The 24,266-nt window shown below is 37.2% G+C and overlaps 2 protein-coding genes across 7 annotated transcripts in view; one reads left to right on the forward strand and one right to left on the reverse strand.

The window, feature by feature from the left end:
- LOC124148000 overlaps positions 1-24,266 on the reverse strand; it is a 261,572-nt gene that overhangs the window by 166,581 nt on the left and 70,725 nt on the right. The window lies entirely within an intron of this gene.
- LOC124147998 overlaps positions 1-24,266 on the forward strand; it is a 434,301-nt gene that overhangs the window by 67,594 nt on the left and 342,441 nt on the right. For all 4 annotated transcript variants that reach the window (XM_048398395.1, XM_048398387.1, XM_048398385.1 and 1 more), the window contains one exon: positions 14,955-15,039. The gene's annotated coding sequence lies outside the window, so the exon portion shown is untranslated. The remainder of the gene's footprint in view (positions 1-14,954; positions 15,040-24,266) is intronic.

Genomic DNA, 24,266 nt, shown 5'->3' on the forward strand with positions numbered 1-24,266 from the left:
GGAAGCAGGTTTTTTACCATGATTATATTGTCACCATGGTTGTAACTATTCACCATGGAAGCAGTTTTTTACCATGGTTATGTAGTCACCAAGGTTGTAACTATTCACCATGGTTATGTAGTCACCGTGGTTGTTACTATTCACCATGGAAGCTTTTTTTTTACCATGGTTATGTAGTCACCATGGTTGTAACTATTCACCATGGAAGCAGTTTTTTACCATGGTTATGTAGTCACCGTGGTTGTTACTATTCACCATGGAAGCAGTTTTTTACCATGGTTATGTAGTCACCTTGGTTGTTACTATTCACCATGGAAGCAGTTTTTTTACCATGGTTATGTAGTCACCATGGTTGTAACTATTCACCATGGAAGCAGTTTTTTACCATGGTTATGTAGTCACCATGGTTGTAACTTTTCACCATGGAAGCAGTTTTTTTACCATGGTTATGTAGTCACCGTGGTTGTTACTATTCACCTTGGAAGCAGGTTTTTTACCATGGTTATATTGTCACCATGGTTGTAACTATTCACCATGGAAGCAGTTTTTTTACCATGGTTATGTAGTCACCGTGGTTGTTACTATTCAACATGGAAGCAGTTTTTACAATGGTTATGTAGTCACAATGGTTGTAACTATTCACCATGGTTGAAACTAAAAAAACAGGGGGGGGGGGGGGGGGGGGGGGGGGGTTGTGCCATGAAAAATGTAAACCGTTATATAGCATCACATCTTAAAAGAAATATCTGCACAATGGTGCCAACAAAATATACACTTCAGCGATGCCCTTTACTGACAGATATAGCAATCCAATGTTATGTTTTGGCCTTAAGTGTCGAATCCACGTTAGCGCAGTTGCCTTAACTGACATGTAAAAATCCACTTTAAAATGACGGTCTTTACTGACAGATGTAGACATCCACATTAAAACTCCATGTTAAAGTGATGGCCTTTACTAGAAGACGTAGAAATCCATGTTTATGTGATAGCCTTCACTGACATATGTGGAAAATTATGTTTACGTGATTGCCTTTACAGACAGATATAATAATTCATGTATAAGTGATGGCCTTTACTGACAGATGTAGAAATCCATGTTTAAGTGATGGCTTTACTGGAAGATGCAGATATCCATGTTGAAGTAATGGCCCTTACTGGAAGATGCAGATATCCATGTTGAAGTGATGGCCTTTACTGGAAGATGCAGATATCCATGTTGAAGTGATGGCCTTTACTGGAAGATGCAGATATCCATGTTGAAGTGATGGCCTTTACTGGAAGATGCAGATATCCCCGTTTTAGTGATGGCCTTTACTGGCAGATGTAGAAATCCGTGTTTAAGTGATAACGGGTTTTTTCTCGACCAAAGAAGACCCTACTTCATCACTCTGCACTGATTGACTGTGGCGGCCCTGTTCCACAGAAGGTCAAACCGAATGAATCGATATTACATACTGTTTAGATACCACTGAGGTCAACAATAACATGTAGTATGCATACACCACATATATGTCCGATTGTACAGCGGAAGTTATATATCCCGTAGTTTAATTTCACATTCAACACTTAAAAAGGGTTCGAATGGAATTGGGACTTATATGCTCAAATCTAATGGAGTGCAGTGAGGTCAAACTCGGTCTCGTCTACAATGACGTGCATACAAGCATGAGAACCAGTTTTTCCTTTACTTGGGTCAGTCCGCTCCTGGTCCGATGATTTGCCTAGAAGAATAGCAGCAAACACCACGTGGATACCGCAACTTTGGATATGGACGCAACAACTGTACCCAGAATCATCCCAAATTCATTCCCACTGCACGCTGCCTTTTGCGGTAATTCTAAGTAACATATTATGCCATTTTCCAGGCTTGGTCTGTCAGCAGCTAGTGATATCATCAGATGTAACCGTAATATGTCACCAATAGTGATATCATCAGATGTAACCGTAAAAGGGCACTCATAGTGATATCATTAGATGTAACCTTTATATGCCACCAACAGTGATAGCATCAACTGTAACCGTAATATGTCATCAATAGTGTTAGCACCAGATGAAACAGTAATATGTCACCAATAGTGATATTATCAGATGTAACATTTATATGTCACCAATAGTGGTATCGTCAGATGTAACAGTAATATGTCACCAATAGCGGTATCATCAGATGTAACAGTAATATGTCACCAATAGTGATATCATCAGATGTAACAGTAATATGTCATCAATAGTGGTAGCATCAGATGTAACAGTAATATGTCACCAATAGTGGTATCTTCAGATGTAACAGTAATATGTCACCAATAGCGGTATCGTCAGATGTAACTGTAATATGTCACCAATAGTGATATCATCAGATGTAACAGTAATATGTCACCAATAGTGGGAGCATCAGATGTAACAGTAATATGTCACCAATAGTGATATCATCAGATGTGACAGTAATATGTCATCAAAAGTGGTATCGTCAGATGTAACTGTAATATGTCATCAATAGTGATATCGTCAGATGTAACAGTAATATGTCACCAATATTGGTATCATCAGATGTAACAGTAATATGTCACCAATAGTGATATCATCAGATGTAACAGTATAATGTCATCAGTAGTGGTATCGTCAGATGTAACTGTAATATGTCATCAATAGTGATATCGTCAGATCTAACTGTAATATGTCACCAATATTGGTATTATCAGATGTAACAGTAATATGTCACCAATAGTGATATCATCAGATGTAACAGTAACATGTCACCAATAGTGAAATCATCAGATGTAACAGTAACATGTCACCAATAGTGATAGCATCAGATGTAACCATAATATGTAACCAATAGTGATATCATCAGATGTAACAGTAATATGTCACCAATAGTGATAGCATCAGATGTAACCATAATATGTCACCAATAGTGATATCATCAGATGTAACAGTAATATGTCACCAATAGTGATAGCATCAGATGTAACAGCAATATGTCATCAATCGTGATAGGATCAGATGTAACAGAAATATGTAACCAATAGTGATAGCATCAGATGTAACCATAATATGTCACCAATAGTGATATCATCAGATGTAACAGTAATATGTCCCCAATAGTGATAGCATCAGATGTAACAGCAATATGTCATCAATAGTGATATGATCAGATGTAACAGTAATATGTCAGCAATAGTGATAGCACCAGATGCTATCATCTGATGGTATCATCAGATGTAACCATTATATTTTACCAATTGTGGCATCATCAGATGTAACCCTAATATGTCACCAATAATGATATCATCAGATGTAACAGTTATATGTAACCAATTGTGGCATCATCAGATGTAACCGTAATATGTCACCAATAGTAATAGGATCAGATGTAACAGTAATATGTCACCAATAGTGATATCATCAGATGTAACCGTAATATGTCACCAATAGTGTTATCATCAGATGTAACAGTAATATGTCATCAATAGTGGTATCGTCAGAGGTAACAATAATATGTCACCAATAGTGATAGCATCAGATGTAACCGTAATATGTCACCAATAGTGATAGCATCAGATGTAACAGCAATATGTCACCAATAGTGATATCATCAGATGTAACCATAATATGTAACCAATAGTGATATCATCAGATGTAACAGTAATCTATGTCACCAATTGTGGTATCATCAGATGTAACCGTAATATGTCACCAATAGTGATAGGATCAGATGTAACAGTAATATGTCACCAAAAGTGATAGCACCAGATGCTATCATCTGATGGTATCATCAGATGTAACCATTATATTTTACCAATTGTGGTATCATCAGATGTAACAGTAATATGTCACCAATAGTGATATCGTCAGATGTAACAGTTATATGTAACCAATTGTGGTATCATCAGATGTAACCGTAATATGTCACCAATAGTGTTATCATCAGATTTAACAGTAATATATCACCAATAGTGGTATCATCAGATGTAACCATAATATGTAACCAATAGTGATATCATCAGATGTAACAGTAATATGTCACCAATAGTGATATCATCAGATGTAACAGTTATATGTAACCAATTGTGGCATCATCAGATGTAACAGTAATATGTCACCAATAGTGATAGCATCAGATTTAACAGTAATATGTCACCAATAGTGATATCATCAGATGTAACCGTAATATGTCACCAATAGTGTTATCATCAGATGTAACCGTAATATATCACCAATAGTGATATCATCAGATGTAACCATAATATGTAACCAATTGTGGTATCATCAGATGTAACAATAATATGTCACCAATTGTGGTATCATCAGATATAACCGTAATATGCCACCAATAATGATATCATCAGATGTAACAGTTAAATGTAACCAATTGTGGCATCATCAGATGTAACAGTAATATGTCACCAATAGTGATAGCATCAGATGTAACAGTAATATGTCACCAATAGTGATATCATCAGATGTAACCGTAATATGTCACCAATAGTGTTATCATCAGATGTAACAGTAATATGTCACCAATAGTGGTATCGTCAGAGGTAACAATAATATGTCACCAATAGTGATAGCATCAGATGTTACCGTAATATGTCACCAATAGTGATAGCATCAGATGTAACAGCAATATGTCACCAATAGTGATATCATCAGATGTAACCATAATATGTAGCCAATAGTGATATCATCAGATGTAACAGTAATCTATGTCACCAATTGTGGTATCATCAGATGTAACCGTAATATGTCACCAATGGTGATATCATCAGATGCTATCATCTGATGGTATCATCAGATGTAACCATTATATTTTACCAATTGTGGCATCATCAGATGTAACCCTAATATGTCACCAATAGTGATATCATCAGATGTAACAGTAATCTATGTCACCAATTGTGGTATCATCAGATATAACCGTAATATGTCACCAATAGTGATATCATCAGATGTAACAGTAATATGTCACCAATAGTGATATCATCAGATGTAACAGTTATATGTCACCAATTGTGGCATCATCAGATGTAACCGTAATATGTCACCAATAGTGATAGCATCAGATGTAACAGTAATATGTCACCAATAGTGATATCATCAGATGTAACCGTAATATGTCACCAATAGTGTTATGATCAGATGTAACAATAATATGTCACCAATTGTAGTATGATCAGATATAACCGTAATATGCCACCAATAGTGATAGGATCAGATGTAACAGTAATATGTCACCAATAGTGGTATCGTCAGATGTAACCATAATATGTAACCAATAGTGATATCATCAGATGTAACAATAATATGTCACCAATAGTGGTATCATCAGATATAACCGTAATATGCCACCAATAGAGATAGCATCAACTGTAAAAGTATGAACCCACCTGTTCTGATATCATTAACTATAACTTTAATCCACTAATATTATTAACTGCAATTGTAAGAGGCCACCAAAAGTGATATCGTCAACTGTTACTGTGAGAGGCCATCTATAGTGATACCATCAACTGTTAATGTGAGAGGCCATCTATAGAGGCCACATATAGTGATATCATCAACAGTTACTTTGAGAGGCCATATACCAGATACAGCAGACACGAGGCCACCGTGATGACACAAGCGGTCAAAAGGTCACATCATGAAGACTGTTAGAAGATGACCCGTTATTTCTACAGTATAAGCAGTTCCATGATTGTGACAGTAGATCTGATAACTGCAAAATAGTCAATCGTTAGCCACGAGACACGTTATAACTTAAGATATCTATTGCAGGTGCAATTATACGTGAGTTTCGTTTCGTGCAGAGAATATTGCACGAAATTAACCTTTGCGTTAAATGTTTGTAAGGAACAGTTGTGCTCAGGGGTGTCAGATATATCAGAGTTTGTCATTTGCGAATGGACTCTACTTAATTATCCGTACAATTCGGATTCACATGGATAAACAATAAAAAGTTTATCCATTTTGAAAAAAGATATAGAAATGGGATATAACAAATCTGTCAGCGAGATTATTTTGTCACGTGCGGTCGATACATGTTTGGGCAGAGTGTAGCTAGACGCTCTGTGCAGTAAATAACTCTTGCTGGACACAATCCCCAATGCTGACACAACCATGAATCTCATGGAGTTACAGCCACAAATGTCATTTGCTGAAACAATCGCTTGTCTCAACGCTGAAACTATCACCAATTTGTGTGCTGGAAAGTGACTATTTTCAATGCTGAACCAACATACATTTTAATGCTGAAACAGATATCAATCACAAAGCTGCAATCATTTCCAGCCTCAATAATGAAACATACGGTGGCCCACCAAATGTCCAGACACAAAGTTGATTCAATCATAGACCGTAATGCTGAAACAATGGTCAGTCCCCAAAATTAAACAATCGTTCGTCTCAACAATAAAACAATTGTCAGTCTTAACAATAAGACAACCGTCAGTCTCAACAATAAATCTGTTGTCAGTCTCAATAAATCAGTCACCAGTTTCAACAACAAAACAATTGTCAGTATCAACAATAAAACAACCGTCATTCCGAACATTGAAACTAAATTCAGACGTATAGCCACACACCCGGACAAACAGGTAATTATACAACGCAGGCATATACTCGTTTATCCAGACGCTTGACAGATACTCGTTAATCCCGACGCTAGACAGATACTCGTTTATCCAGACGCTAGACAGATACTCCTTAATCCAGACGCTAGACAGATACTCGTTTATCCAGATGCTAGACAGATATACGTTAATCCAGACGCTAGACAGATACTCGTTTATCCAGACGCTAGACAGATACTCGTTTATCCAGACGCTAGACAGATACTCGTTAATCCAGACGCTAGACAGATACTCGTTTATCCAGACGCTAGACAGATATTCGTTAATCCAGACGCTAGACAGATACTCGTTTATCCAGAAGCTAGACAGATACTCGTTTATCCAGACGCTATACAGATACTCGTTTGTTCTGATACCTGAAAGGTACGCGTATAACCGGACGCAATAACGTGAATAATTTATACGCCATGAAACACATATACCTGTATCCACACTCCTCGACACAAATATTCTTTCATCGAGGCACCTACAACCGTTTACCCAGAATCCTAGAGACCCAGATTCGTCCATCCAGACTCACGAATTCACATCCAAGAATCTGCACGCTGGACACAGTGACACGCGAGACACGCAGACACTGAGGTGTTTCTATCAAGACACCCACTTTCACTACGTGTACCACTCACACACCAAGGGACACCTACTGAGAGGAACATGTACAGAATATTGACGAAACATAGATTTTCCCACCATTCACTATTATTGTTTAACTTTGTGATAAATCAATCTGTCTATATGTGGGAATGTACACTTTCGTTATTATTTCATTGTTGTTTGTACTATGCCAATATTGATGAATTCGGAGTATTAGGTTACATATCACTGTGCGCCTCTTTGTATACCAATGTTTTGAAAAAAGGATATTTTCTACCGCATTCCATAGTTTTTTACTTCTGTCACAGTATACATGGTAGTATTAATTCATATTGCGACCGACCGGTTAACATAATAGGATGTATGGTGGGGTTGGAAGGGGTCTGGGTTTTCCCCAATAAATCTATACTACAATAATATATTTTACATTCAGTCCCGCATGTGGCACAGTGATGGAATCTATAATTTATATACGAGGGGTGGCTACAAAGTCCTGAACCTAGCATCGCAAGATGTATTGTACACTTTCAACAGTTTACATGTATTAATTACAATACTTTCGATGCCGCATTGGAGCCCAAATCCACAACTGGGCAGCATATTTCTGGAGGATTCAAAGTAAATAGGTATTCCATGTTGATGAAAAAGTGGCTGCCTCGCTGCCATGAAGTATCTCCAACTGAAAGGGCTAACTCCAAGAGCCACCCATGCCGACATGGTGTCAGTGTTATGGGATGGTGCTCCTTCCTTTGCCAAGAATTGGGCAACAGAATTCAAGAAGGGAAGAGAGGGCCTCGAAGATGATCCAAGATGAAGAAAATCCTCAACTGCCTCCAAGCGAAGATTTTTGATAAAATACATGGTATGTATTTTATGGATAATGAAAGACTCACCACACGTCATATAGAGAGGAATAAACTGGGCATGGCAAAGGTTTCACCACACTGGGTTCCAAGGCTTCTGACTCCAAATTCATCATCTCTCATGAGAATTTACGACATTTTGAAGCAGACCAAGATGATTTTGTTGAGCGAATTGTAACAACATGAATCTTGGGTTCACCTCCATCAGCCAGAGACTAAACAACATTCAAAGCATTGAAAACATCAAACGTATCTGCCTCCGAGGACGGCCACGTCTGTTCCCTCAGCCGGGTTTCTGTGATTCCAAACTACCCCCGAAGGGTCAGACCATTTATGGTCAGTATTATATCAGCTTAGGCAACTGCGTCGAGGCTGAACGTCGTGGAAAATACACTAAAATACCACAGGACAATGCACCTGTGCACAAGTATGTTGTTGCCATGGCTGCAATGCATGACTGTCGCTTTGAATAGAAATTGTCAATACAAGAGACAAGATAACCAGTCTAGATTATCCACTGAAGCAGATTCCATTTGAAGTAAAGGGCAAAATAATTGTGAACATTATATAAATGGACCATAGAAAATAAGCGATGACACCAGGTGTTCGCCAATAGGGTAAGCATGTCCTGCTGACGGAACAGAAATCAATGAACATCCTCCGAGTTCAACATCTTCCCCAACATGAAGAAGCAACTATCCAGTAAGCATTAAGCAAAAGATGATGACAACATTTCTGCTTTGGAGGACGTTTTGCACCATCAGGAGGACGGTTTTTACGTGTGTGTGTGTGTGTGTGTGTGTGTGTGTGTGTGTGTGTGTGTGTGTGTGTGTGTGTGTGTGTGTGTGTGTGTGTGTGTGTGTGTGTGTGTGTGTGTGTGTGTGTGTGTGTGTGTGTGTGTGTGTGTGTGTGTGTGTGTGTGTGTGTTTTCCTCGTACACTCGAATCGCTGGACATAGCACAGAAAGACACCACGCAGAACAATAGTTCTAGTCAGAGAAATGAATACGTTATGGTTATTATTCAAGATCACACGTATGTGCTGCCATGACACTGTAGATACCACCAAGTAACACGATCTATATATGCTATCTGTCCTTGACGAAGACTGCATATTTCCTGTTTGTTAATTTCATACGGAATGCTCAAGGTAGATAACAATAGGTCGCCTGTTCAAGGCCATGCCGTATCTGATAATACCAAGGCCATGCCGGATCTGATAATACCAAGGCCATTGAGAAAGGAAAGCTCAGTATCCGGGATCCTGCCAACCAGTGGTATCATAAACATTTGTATATATATCTTTGCAGTTGAAATATCTATTCCAAGACATTTAATCTTAATCCTTCTAAAATTAGAGTTGCAAATCGATCCCCTATACAAACAACTCTCTGATGTAAAATGTTGTTTTTGAAAACTTATCCCGTACAGATTTTAACAATGAGTAGATTGTTGAACAAAAACAGTCAATCAGTACGTTTAATATGTTCCTGGTGTTAATAACAATTTTTAAAAATATAAATCAATGTAAATATATATATATGACATAGAATTTAAAAGGTATAGACCATTATCATGATTACTACGATGGTATATTGAAAACAATAAAAGACCAATATGATTAGTTACGAAGATACTTTCAAAGCAGCTAAAGACAAGTATCCTGACTATTACGATGCTATATATGAAGCAGTTAGAGACTAATATGATTCTTAGCGTGTTCTATATAAAGCAGATTTAGACAAATTTCATGATTACTACGATGTTATATGTAGAGAATCTATACGCGAATAGAAATACTACGATGACGTATAAGCAGTTATACACAAATATAATTACCACCTATAGACAAATGTTGTGATTATTACGATGCTATATATACCGCACCTATAGACTAATGTTGTGACTATTACGATGCTATATATACCGCACCTGTAGACTAATGTTGTGACTATTACGATGATGTATATACCGCACCTATAGACTAATGTTGTGACTATTACGATGCTGTATATACAGCACCTATAGACTAATGTTGTGACTATTACGATGCTATATATACCGCACCTATAGACTAATGATGTGCCTATTACGATGCTATATATACCGCACCTATAGACTAATGTTGTGACTATTACGATGTTGTATATACCGCACCTATAGACTAATGATGTGCCTATTACGATGCTATATATACCGCACCTATAGACTAATGTTGTGACTATTACGATGCTATATATACCGCACCTATAGACTAATGATGTGCCTATTACGATGCTATATATACCGCACCTATAGACTAATGTTGTGACTATTACGATGTTGTATATACCGCAACTATAGGCTAATGTTATGACTATTACGATGCTGTATATACCGCACCTATAGACTAATGTTGCGACTATAACGATGCTATATATACCGCACCTATAGACTAATGTTGTGACTATTACGATGCTATATATACCGCACCTATAGACTAATGTTGTGACTATTACGATGCTGTATATACCGCACCTGTAGACTAATGTTGTGACTATTACGATGCTGTATAGACCGCAAATATAGACTAAAGTTGTGACTATTACGATGCTGTATATACCGCACCTATAGACTAATGTTGTGACTATTACGATGCTGTATATACCGCACCTATAGACTAATGTTGTGACTATTACGATGCTGTATATACCGCACCTATAGACTCATGTGGTGACTATTACGATGCTATATATAGCGCACCTATAGACTAATGTTGTGACTATTACGATGCTGTATATACCGCACCTATAGACTCATGTGGTGACTATTACGATGCTATATATAGCGCACCTATAGACTCATGTGGTGACTATTACGATGCTGTATATACCGCACCTATAGACTAATGTTGTGACTATTACGATGCTATATATACCGCACCTGTAGACTAATGTTGTGACTATTACGATGCTGTATATACCGCAACTATAGACTAATGTTGTGACTATTACGATGCTGTATATACCGCACCTGTAGACTCATGTGGTGACTATTACGATGCTGTATATACCGCACCTATAGGCTAAAGTTGTGCCTATTACGATGCTGTATATACCGCAACTATAGACTAATGTTGTGACTATTACGATGCTGTATATACCGCACCTGTAGACTAATGTTGTGACTATTACGATGCTGTATATACCGCACCTATAGACTAATGTTGTGACTATCACGATGCTGTGTATACCGCACCTGTAAGACTAATGTTGTGACTATAACGATGGTATATATACCGCACCTATAGACTAATGTTGTGACTATTACGATGATGTATATACCGCACCTATAGACTAATGTTGTGACTATTACGATGCTGTATATACCGCACCTATAGACTAATGTTGTGCCTATTACGATGCTATATATACCGCACCTATAGACTAATGTTGTGACTATTACGATGCTATATATACCGCACCTATAGACTAATGTTGTGACTCTTACGATGCTGTATATGCCGCACCTATAGACTAATGTTGCGACTATAACGATGGTGTATATACCGCACCTGTAGACTAATGTTGTGACTATTACGATGCTGTATATACCGAAAATATATATAAAGCAGATTTAGAACAAATATGATTACTATGAAGACATCTAAAGCAGTTAGTGACCCATATGATTGCTACGATTTTCCAAATACAGCAGATTTAGATAAATATCCCAAATACTACGATTTATATGTCACCGCTACAGATACATATCGTGATTATTAAGATGCTATATCTAACACACACGAACATACACACACGCGTACACACACACACACACAAACACTGCCATACACACACTCACACGAATACACACACTCACACGCATACACACACTCACACACACACACACACACTCACACTCACAGACACACTCACACGCATACACACACTCACACACACACTCACATACACACACTCACACGCATACACACACTCACACACACACTCGCACTCACAGACACACATACACACAAAAACACACATTGGGCAAGCACTATATAACCCCGGCATTCGTCCGACAAGTACAAGCAGCATACACCATTGCGTGCACGTCGCTACTAGTGCATAAATCTTGGACGCGACATTAACCCCATTTAACCTCACCTCACCTCAGACTCCTTTGTCCAATATTTCAGACCACCGATGGCACATGTATTGACATAATATAGAAATGCATTACCCTCGGAAATCTAACACCTATGCTCACAGCACTTCAGGTTGCAGTATTAGTTGGGTTTGGATTTTCCGCTTCTACAATTGACGACATTTCGTAACTTAATTTCCACTTATTCTGCTGAAATGCAGTTCAGAACTATATCAATGATATATGATTCTGATCACCAGATTGTCTGGTCCAGACTCGGTTTTTACAGGCCTCCGTCGTATGGTAGGTGTATTGCTGGGTGCGGTGTGAGGCAAAAAACACTTTACTTTTTTATTTAAAAAAACCGTGTTGAGTTGCGAATGCTACCGGTAAAGTAGGGCTTGCGTTCATTTCTCGCGAACACCTGGTGTCATTACTGATTTGCGTTGATCAATTCATATAATTGTTATTACTATTTTCCCTTTTATCCCCAGTGGAATCTGTCTCGGCTGATAATCGAGACTGATTATTATCAGGCGTTGACGTCTTGAATGTACATGGACATCAAATCTCAGAACTGCACCTGTAGGAATCTTAACTTTCAATCACATCGATAGCTCAGAACGGACATTAATTATAAGTGGTATCACGTGATATCATGTCGTATCACAATGTAAACAGTTCAGACTTGATCATAGCATCTCGTAACATGACATCTTGCTGTTGCATAGGAACGCCGCACGGTCTAACAGCGGCGTAAAATAATATATATATATATATATATATATATATATATATATATATATATATATATATATATATATATATATATATATATATATATATATATATATATATATAAAGTCTGAACTGTTTACATTCAGACACTTTAAGGAAGCAGTGATGTGTATACTGTAAACCTGTGGGCATTTATATACAGGTAGGTTCATCAGTAAAATGGTTACTCTTTCCTTACATGTTCAACGTTTACGTACTACGCAACGATCTGGCATGCGTACTACGTTAAGCATGATGAACTTATTGAAAGGCCGTATTTATAAGCGAGTGGGTCAGTTGTGTTTCTTGTCGTTCTGTACAGTATGGCGGTTATACCAAAGCGGGGCAGCTGGATGTGGGAGGAGAGTCCGTGGTGGTGCAGGTCATAGACGTTGAAGACGTTGGTGAAACCCACTACTATATCATAAGCATGTGTTTAGGAATCACTATCAAACAGCGATGATACCAGGTGTGCGTAACCTGCCCTACCGGTGTTCTATGGTCACTGATGCGTCAAATTTAGAAATGTCCTCCACATGTCTATCATACACCTTTTTAGAGAATCTCAGAAATCTTCGTGGAAAGAGCATAATCGATTGTACCTGAAATGTTGTGAGATGAAGACACCAAAGGCTGAACCTGCTCACCGAACAAGCAAAGGTGACCCCTGGAAGTTCCAGTCTTCCCTCTTGTCATACAGTCTTGTGGATAGGTGCTGTGTCAGTCTGAAGCTTTATGCGTTTATCTTAACATGAATCTAAATCGTTCATGTTGGTAAATCAGTAAATGCAGCCCAGACACAGAAGAAATTGAAACTGACATATTTGTAAAGTGTGCAATAGGGTAACCGGTGATATACCTATTCAGGATAACCCGTGAAAATAGCTGTTGAAGACAACACATGACATTATATCCGTGACGTTATAATTCGAGATAACTCGTGATATGACCAAATAAGCGCTTCTTGTTGTCGTCCCTCCTTCCATCTCTTCTCCATTCTCCTCCATTTAAACCATATAAATCCCTTCCGTCTCTTCTTCCTCTTCCCGAACTTTCTCCATCCCCAACCCTCTCTCCTAAACCGTATCAGTTTCTTCCATCTCTGTGTCTCTTCCCAACTTAACTTTCTCCATCCCCAACCTATCTTCTATACCGTCACTCTTCCTCTTAACTGCCCCCCCACCCTCCCACCACGCACACACACACACACACACACACACACACACACACACACACACACACACACACACACCATTTTCCCCCTCCCCAATTATTCTCTACTCTCTCCCCGGCCACTTCCAAGTCCTACTAGACTCCTCTCTTTCTCAGTTAACCCTTCATGTCGCTCGTAACTCTTCCTTCCCTGTCTTTTTCAACTTCCCTTTTTATAACCCTTTGCTCTACATTCCCTCGTCAGTCTCTTCCCGTCTCTCCTCTCTTCTTCCCATTTTTTTTATCGATGACATAAGTACTGTCGACCAATCGAATCTGGTATCACAATACCATTTGCCGAACTGTGTCACTGATGCATCACAGCAATATCAATGCAGACGCTTTCCGCGAAGTAAAATCGGGATCCAGACCAGTAAGCAACATATCAATTCGTACTTGTACGCTCAGGAGTGACATGGTTAACGTCAGTGACCAGGTGTGTATCATAGCCATGGGTACAACTGAAAGTGATAAATCTATAAATTTGAGTCAGTTTTGTTCAACACCTCTATGAGCAGTATCGCGGTCAGATCACTGCGTGGCAGAAAGATGCGGGTGTAAAACCAAGAGACATGAAACCATCCGACAGGGAGATTGCGCTGACAAGCCATTTGTTTTTAGAACCAACGACCAACGAATCCTGGTACGACTAAGGGAGGCAACTCTGCAAAAATGAGGAAAATATAAAAACGAATAACGATTGTGACTGTGGTTGTTTCTTCTACATTCTTTACTAAAATATCCGGGTTTTGTTTCAGGAGGGGAAGACAACTAAAAAAAGAAGGAAAAAGAAGCAGGTGGCGGAAGGACAGCAAAACGTCGTCAAATTCTCAAGTAACCAAAGTATGTTTGATTGTTTAGTTATTGTTAAATGCCGCACTATTCCAGCTATATAACGGCTGTTTGTAAACACTAACTATCGGGTCTGGACCAAGCTTCTATTCCAACAGGAATACGATGACAACCAATCAACCAAGTCACCGATCCTGGCCACCCGATCACTTTAGACGACTTGGGATCTTTATTACATTCCGGAATCACCACGGTTGAACACAGTATTACTCTACAATATGAAATGATGTACTATCCAATCATATTTTTGGATGGTTTACCCATTACTTCCTGGGGTACTTTCGGTAACAAATTCGGTTTCAACATATCAGGTTCCGTATATGCTGTTTCCATTTTTTCTGGAGCACTTACGTCTTCGTCATGTTCTTAAAGGGGGACCGACTCGGGTTAAGTGACAGTCCCAGCACTATTGATTCAAGTCAGAACCCCTTTGTCTACAAACTCCAATATTATGATATATGTCAAACAAGTAACTCATGACTTTTAAGTCTCAATTTCACAGATGTCTTTAATTACAACGCTAGACAACAGACATGGGAACATGATCAACTGTCTCTCGTCAGTAAAAGATGTTGGAATTAATTTACATGTTATTAAAACGTATCTCAAATTCCAGTCTAATAATTAAAAATCTGCCCATACTTCTTATATCTACGCTGCAGGAATGATACTTTGTTGACCTCTGAAATTCTTACTTTGGCTTGTCAGAGATTAACATTACGGCCATCTGCGGACAATCGCGCGCAGCAATCTTACCGGATGTAGCTAACAAGCGGCGGCCCAAAGTGCCTACCAATATGTACCATATATGGTCATAGGTGCCATAGGTGCGCATGAGTAACGTCACAAAGTGAAACAAACACGGAGACATATCTTCACCTCTCGCAGGTTTATAATAATAATTACAAACTACTTTGCTGTTTGAGCGAGAACGATTCTACATCGTCACAGGCTTCACGTAGTTTTCTATACGTTGTTTACGCGATACCGAAGACCAGTGAATGCTACGTTTTGTTTCGTCAAGACGCAACCTACGCGAAAACGTTTAGGTAGACAGCAGCCCAGTCACAGACAACCCCAGAATAACAAAGCAACTTGGGGTGAACACCATTGGTCTCAAAAGGACCGATATGTTGAATCTATAATCTTGATATTATCAATCTGCCATGCAAATAACGATTCGAGGTACAGAATATCTAAAGTATACTTGGTTAATCTCCTCAAATATAATGATATACAGGGATTACCTGACAAATATAAAATACATATTTACCATGTAAAATACGGCTACACCACGAATAATCTGATATATTATGAGAGGTACCTATAGTTCATCGCGGCAATGTCACATCACAAAACATAATGTTACATCACCTGGGGAAACTAAATATCATTAATTAAAGTACAGTTACATCACCAGTAATAAGTATTTATAACTGAAATAATGCTACCTCATCAGAACTAACAATATATCATTAAAGTACTTTTACATGATAAGCAGTAACTAAATATCATGAACGTTCTGGTACATAATCAAAAGTAACTAAATATATATCATTAGAGTACTATAATATCACCAAAAGTAAATATATATCAATAATTAAAGTACTGTCATATCACCAAGAACAGCTATATTTCATTAAAGTAATGTTACATCATCAGACGTAACTAAACATCGTTAAAACAATGTTACACTATCAGAAGTAACCATACATCGTTAAAGCAATGTTACACTATCAGAAGTAACTACACATTGTTAAAGCAATGTTACACTATCAGAAGTAACTACACATCGTTAAAGCAATGTTACACTATCAGAAGTAACTATACATCGTTAAAGCAATGTGACACTATCAGAAGTAACTATACATCGTTAAAGCAATGTGACACTATCAGAAGTAACTATACATCGTTAAAGCAATGTTACACTATCAGAAGTAACTATACATCGTTAAAGCAATGTTACACTATCAGAAGTAACTACACATCGTTAAAGCAATGTTACACTATCAGAAGAAACTATACATCGTTACACCAATGTTACATCATCAGAAGTAACTATACATCGTTAAAGCAATGTTACACTATCAGAAGTAACTATACATCGTTAAAGCAATGTTACACTATCAGAAGTAACTATACATCGTTAAAGCAATGTTACACTATCAGAAGTAACTATACATCGTTAAAGCAATGTTACACTATCAGAAGTAACTATACATCGTTAAAGCAATGTTACACTATCAGAAGTAACTATACATCGTTAAAGCAATGTTACACTATCAGAAGTAACTATACATCGTTAAAGCAATGTTACATCATCAGAAGTAACTATACATCGTTAAAGCAATGTTACATCATCAGAAGTAACTATACATCGTTAAAGCAATGTTACATCATCAGAAGTAACTATACATCGTTAAAGCAATGTTACATCATCAGAAGTAACTATACATCGTTAAAGCAATGTTACACTATCAGAAGTAACTATACATCGTTAAAGCAATGTTACATCATCAGAAGTAACTATACATCGTTAAAGCAATGTTACATCATCAGAAGTAACTATACATGGTTAAAGCAATGTTACACAATCAGAAGTAACTATACATCGTTAAAGCAATGTTACACTATCAGAAGTAACTATACATCGTTAAAGTAATGTTACATCATCAGAAGTAACTATACATCGTTAAAGCAATGTTACATCATCAGAAGTAACTATACATCGTTTAAACAATGTTACATCATCAGAAGTAACTATACATAGTTAAAGCAATGTTACACTATCAGAAGTAACTATACATCGTTCAAGCAATATTACACTGTCAGAAGTAACTATACATCGTTAAAGCAATGTTACACTATCAGAAGTAACTATACATCGTTCAAGCAATATTACACTGTCAGAAGTAACTATACATCGTTAAAGCAATGTTACACTATCAGAAGTAACTACACATCGTTAACGCAATGTTACATCATCAGAAGTAACTATACATCGTTAAAGCAATGCTACCTCATCAGAAGTAACTATACATCGTTAAAGCAATGTTACATCATCAGAAGTAACTATACATCGTTAAAGCAATGCTACCTCATCAGAAGTAACTATACATCGTTAAAGCAATGTTACATCATCAGAAGTAACTATACATCGTTAAAGCAATGTTACACTATCAGAAGTTACTATACATCGTTAAAGCAATGTTAAACTATCAGAAGTAACTATACATTGTTAAAGCAATGTTACATCATCAGAAGTAACTATACATCGTTAAAGCAATGTTATCTCATCAGAACTTACTATATATCATTAAAGTACTTTTACATGATAAGCAGTAACTAAATATCATGAACGTTCTGGTACATAATCAAAAGTAACTAAATATATATCATTAGAGTACTATAATATCACCAAAAGTAAAATATATATCAATAATTAAAGTACTGTCATATCACCAAGAACAGCTATATTTCATTAAAGTAATGTTACATCATCAGAAGTAACTATACATCGTTAAAACAATGTTACATCATCAGAAGTAACGACACATCGTTAAAGCAATGTAACTTATCAGAACAGCTATACATCGTTACAGCAATGTTACACTATCAGACAAATATTTTAATATGGATATATGACTAGGTTGTGTTCTATCACAAACAACATAAATATCCCCAAATACATATATGATATACTAAAAATGACATGATATTTGAGCTTAAATCCCACCAATTACGAGGTACTGCGCACAGCGCACAGGTCATAAATCAGGTGACGTGAATCAACGTCGGCGGCGGAAAGTAGTTGGATGGGTGACCGCGTTCGGTAGAGAGTATCTGAAACACATGTCGCACATATGGTATCTATTTAGGCATGTGACTTTGTTTCCCTCTGTTCACCCAGCAGTAAATGGGTACCTGGTGAGGTGAGATGTAATCTGACAGTTAAACTCTTTGCGCTTCACGGACAGCTTCGGCTGGCTACTCCCCAGGAAGTCGAGAAGAATAAACGAGTGCACACTGATCTATTGACCGTTGGAATAATGTTAGCGCTTTGAGCATGCACCTTGAGTATGGAGTCTACAGCAGTATAAGTGCACACGTTATTATTATTTACCGCAAACATCTTAAAAAACAACTCCCAGGTTTTAAAAAAAGATTATTTCCTTCGCTGTTACTTTTAAAACTTCAGTAATAAAGATTATATGTTTGAAGGTTTTATTAATGAAACTGAGTTGACCTTCTACAATTCTGGAGACATATGACATTGGATAATGTATAATATTTGCCTTTCTTGACACAAGCAGTATGTATAATTTAAGAAAAGAATAAAATCTTTACAAATCATCATGGAAGTTGAAAATAAGTTAATACGAATTATAATTAGAGTTTGTTTGTTTTTAGCATATTTTATTGGCAAACGTTATCCAACTTAGGTGTCCCTCTCTCTCATGTTTGTTTGGGAGCGTTGTCATTTGTAGCCTAAAATGTGATTAAAAGAGTTTAATGGTTTTTTTATGAAAACGTCTTTTTCTGATAATTGAACACGAGTAAACATTCGAGCCAAGCTGATTTTCAGTACAACCATGACAAAAACCATTTGTTTAACGGAATTGATCGCAGTTTGATTTTGAAGAAATCGGCCTTTTTTTAACCATTTCAGACGTTTTGTGCATATGAAATACGCCACAAATCCAAAACTTGCATACTGAGAGAGAAAAGGTTTGCTGTTCGTCATTTGAACATAACTGTCATGGTACTATTTAAAAGTAGACGGATACATATCCAGTTGGCCAAAATGGGACCTTACCCTCCTCGTCAACTACATACAGCTTTTCATACACTTGAATATACTAAGAGCAAAACACAAATGTAAATCAGTTTTACCTACTGTTGAACGCAGATACAATAGGATTTACTGAATCAGCACTTTTCATGTCTCAGGTTATGAAGAGCGACAGTTGACAAACCTTATCGCAGTACCAATACAGCTAGAGGAACTTCGGTCCGCGACGGGTCGAGCGACGGTTCTACTCACAAGCTATCCTTCCCATCCTGGGTTGTGTGGGTTGTACTATTTATCATACCGAATTTGCTCATTTGTCACATCCGTCCTTGGTGATGTTGTGAACGAGGAAGAGCTATATGGCTCTACATATAGAGGCATGTGCGTTTAGCATTAGACACAACTTGTTAGCGTTACTGGACATAGACGTCAGTACGATAATAATATTAAGTCGATCCTTCCATGAATCGTCCAAAATTGGGCTTCGAAAATGGACCATATTCCCTTCCTGAGGTGTTTTCATATCATATTGTAATTACAATGGGGGCGGTCCTATTTTGTCAGCAATTCAACGTATTAATTAATTCCTTTGGCATGCATCGTTATTTTGTGTATTATTATTATTATCATTATTGTTGTTGTTGTTGTTGTTGACCTATAAAGTGGTAAAACCCATTCCAAAGAGGGGAACTTCAAAGTGCATGAAAATGTCAAACCTGGTCTATTGAGCAGTGAGCAAAAGGACCATTGCTTATATTGGAAGGTAATTTCAACTTTCAGCTTTAAAAAATGCTGCATACCACTTGATCAGCAATGCTGTATTAGCAATCTCAAGTGAAGAGTGCATGTCGATATAGGTACAGGGTGTCCCTTCACACTGTCCATTCTTTCCGGCTCATCACATTTGCCAGACTACCCTCATGGAATCTTGAAAGTGTACAATAGAAGACGTGAGGGACGTTAGTCAGATTATTATTATAGGGGTTGGTTTTGTAAAGAACCCTTACACGAGTAACCAAGAGTACAGATCCTTATTTAATTGTTAATTTAATTGTTTAATGTGTTTTGAGATTTTCGGGTGTTACTGAGTATTCGATGCCCAGGTTATTTCCTTCGCTAGCGACGAGATTCAAATTCGTTTTACAATTATCCATAAAACCAACCATCTGATCCAACTTTCCATCTTAGTTTATGCATACATTTAACCAATCGTTCTTAAACTATCCTGCTCATCGATGTTTTCATTGAGTATTCTGTCATAGCTCCACCGACTAGTTAATTCGTTTCAGCATCTGTTGACATATGTACAAGGTTCAGAGTTGATGAGTGAGTCAGTGAGTGAATTATAATTGTAAGTCACATTGGCAATAGTTCAACCATACTGTGACAAGACAATGCATTTATACTTTCTAAAACCCTGCCATCAAAGAATAGGAAAACAACTGGTAACATCGTGTAGTTGTATTTAAAACTAGTTAATAATACTAAGAATAGACTATTTAACAACGACACTATATAAATTCAGGCTACAGATCGCCATCAACCGAATGTAGACTACCTTATAAGTATTTGTGTTAACTCTGGTACCTGCATGGTACCCTGCAAGATTTACACCAACCCTTAGCTGCCGGCGATTGTCTGAACCTTTAGCTAACGAGTAAAAGATACACATATGCTGCAATTAAAAAACGGTAGCCATAAAAAATACTTTGAATGACGTGCTTTTTGCGGAAATTTCTTATGATTATTGGAAGGGTTTGTGGGTTTTATTAGATTCAACCGTACACAGGCCATGTCATGAATGTATTTAGTTGATAAATAAATAAATAAATAAATAAATAAATAAAGGCGACAACTAGAGAGAGAGAGAGAGAGAGAGACACACACACACACACACACACACACACACACACACACACACACACACACACACACACACACACACACACACACGCACACACACGCACACACACACAGAGGCATACACATAGAATCACACACAAAAAACACAAACACACAACACAGACACTCACACATGCATTTACATACACAAACTCACACACAGCGACACACAAACACGCATACTCAAACAAACACAAGCACAGACACAGACACAAACACACACATACACACAGAGAGACACACACAACGCACACACATTCACACACAAATACTAACACACTCACGCACAGAGACACACAAACACCCAGACACAAGCACTCACACACAGATACACACAAACATACACACATTCACCCACACCCTCACACACAGAGACACACAGACAAATACACACACAGACAAATACGCACACAGAGACACACATACAAACACACACACACAGAGGCGTATCACGTATGGTTTCAACGGTCATGGCGAATAGATCATAACGAAGCGTACGGCTTTCTCCACATACATGGCAAACGTAATCACATTAACTTCTGAACATCCTCACGCACTGCATTTCTAAAGACCCTTTATCACATACAAGTAGTAAGGGTAAGACGAGCGGTGCCGTTAGGGGACGGAGATAGATTGCCCTAAGAAATGAGCAATTGTCTAAGTAGGTCAGAGGCTAGTCATCAATATCCTAGTTATAAAGCAAGATATAGACACGTCTACGAGAAACGAGACATATATTGCAATATGAATAGATTGCCATTTAGGGTTTAAAATGCGATGATAAATGAAGCACAAATGTATGCTTTTTAAAACGTCAATGACAGTCATTATTATTCCAAGGAATTTTTGTTTGTGTAGTTAAAGAATGTTCTGAAATTATCAAAAATGGGTGGTTATATGTCGTAATTGTGCAGGGGAGGAAAAAGGTGACCTTGACATGACAAGATGTGTAGAATGGGAAAGGCTACAACTGTGTATGAGATCTCTTTCCACAAGAAACTAAAAATAATGAAATTTAAAACATTAATGGGTGATCTCTTTTGGCCCCAAAAATATTTCGATAGATTTTGACGTTCATACTATCCATGGCAAGTTGTCTGCATTTAAGGCACATTTTATGCTTAGCAGAGCTTATCACAAAAATGAAGGAAAATGAATTAACAAGCAAAACTGAATTAAACTTATCAGTAATGTCATTTGTTTATTTCAGCTAGAGAATGATATAGCAGTGGATTATATAACGTGAGAGAAACGATTCCACCCATAGGGGAAGAGTGATACACTATTGCTGAGACGTGCTTCTATGGTGTGTGTGTGTGTGTGTGTGTGTGTGTGTGTGTGTGTGTGTGTGTGTGCTCAAGGATACACAGAAGTGCAACTCAACTGGTATTTTATTTATAATGCTGAGGCGAAAGTACCTTTCATTACAAATACACTGGTAAAATTGCCGTACAACACACAAAGGTGAAACACTAACTGGTTCAATCTTTAGGTTGAGGAGGCGAAAGTACGTCTCATTAAAAATACATTAAAATAGCCTCGGAATGCAAATGAAATGCAAATATTTTAAAAACACTTAAATATATACGAATGAGATTTCTGAAAAAAGCCAGTTTAAGTTTTGCATAGATTAGTAATAAAGTTACTTCATGGTAAAAGAAGATAGGAATACGCCATTTGGAAAATTGATATTTGTGTATGAAAGTAGTAGTATGCTTTCCTTATTTGTGTTAATTCGAATTTATACTTGTGTATGAGAGATACTATTCTGAGAATTAATACTTGTGTATGAGAGATACTATTCTGAGAATTAATACTTGTGTATGAGAGATACTATTCTGAGAATTAATACTTGTGTATGAGAGATACTATTCTGAGAATTAATACTTGTGTATGAGAGATAGTATTCTGAGAATTAATACTTGTGTATGAGAGATACTATTCTGAGCAATAATACTTGTGTATGAGAGATACTATTCTGAGAATTAATACTTGTGTATAAGAGATACTATTCTGAGAATTAATACTTGTGTATGAGAGATACTATTCTGAGAATTAAGACTTGTGTATGAGAAATAGTATTCTGAGAATTAATACTTGTGTATGAGAGATACTATTCTGAGAAATAATACTTGTGTATGAGAGATAGTATTCTGAGAATTAATACTTGTGTATGAGAGATACTATTCTGAGAATTAATACTTGTGTATGAGAGATAGTATTGTGAGAATTAAGACTTGTGTATGAGAGATACTATTCTGAGAACAAATACTTGTGTATGAGAGATACTATTCTGAGAATTAATACTTGTGTATGAGAGATACTATTCTGAGAAATAATACATGTGTATGAGAGATAGTATTCTTAGATATAGACTTGTGTATGAGAGATACTATTCTGAGAATTTATACTTGTGTATGAGAGATACTATTCTGAGAATTAATACTTGTGTATGAGAGATACTATTCTGAGAATTAATACTTGTTCAGGAGAGATACTATTCTGAGAATTAATACTTGTGTAT

Source organism: Haliotis rufescens, unplaced genomic scaffold (assembly GCF_023055435.1).
Source record: "Haliotis rufescens isolate VD_foot unplaced genomic scaffold, xgHalRufe1.0.p SCAF_18, whole genome shotgun sequence".
NCBI lineage: Eukaryota > Metazoa > Mollusca > Gastropoda > Lepetellida > Haliotidae > Haliotis > Haliotis rufescens.